Below are 245 nucleotides of genomic sequence, written 5' to 3' on the forward strand. Positions count from 1 at the left end.
GTTTGTTCATTAATCTGTCCACATTGATAACTCCATCAGAAAACTGATCCGTTTTTCTTGTCTCACAGGGTTTGCATAAACACCAGCCTGAAGACTTCCTTGTCAGCGTCTCTGCAGCCTTGTAATGCAGAGCAGGTTGCATGGAAACACGACCTATAAGAGGCTGCTCTTCAGAGAGATGTCGGCCCAGACGACAATATTGCTTTTATTCCCTGCATCTTTATTATTGCTCTTTCCCCCGCAAA

Source organism: Micropterus dolomieu, linkage group LG05 (assembly GCF_021292245.1).
Source record: "Micropterus dolomieu isolate WLL.071019.BEF.003 ecotype Adirondacks linkage group LG05, ASM2129224v1, whole genome shotgun sequence".
NCBI classification, from domain to species: domain Eukaryota; kingdom Metazoa; phylum Chordata; class Actinopteri; order Centrarchiformes; family Centrarchidae; genus Micropterus; species Micropterus dolomieu.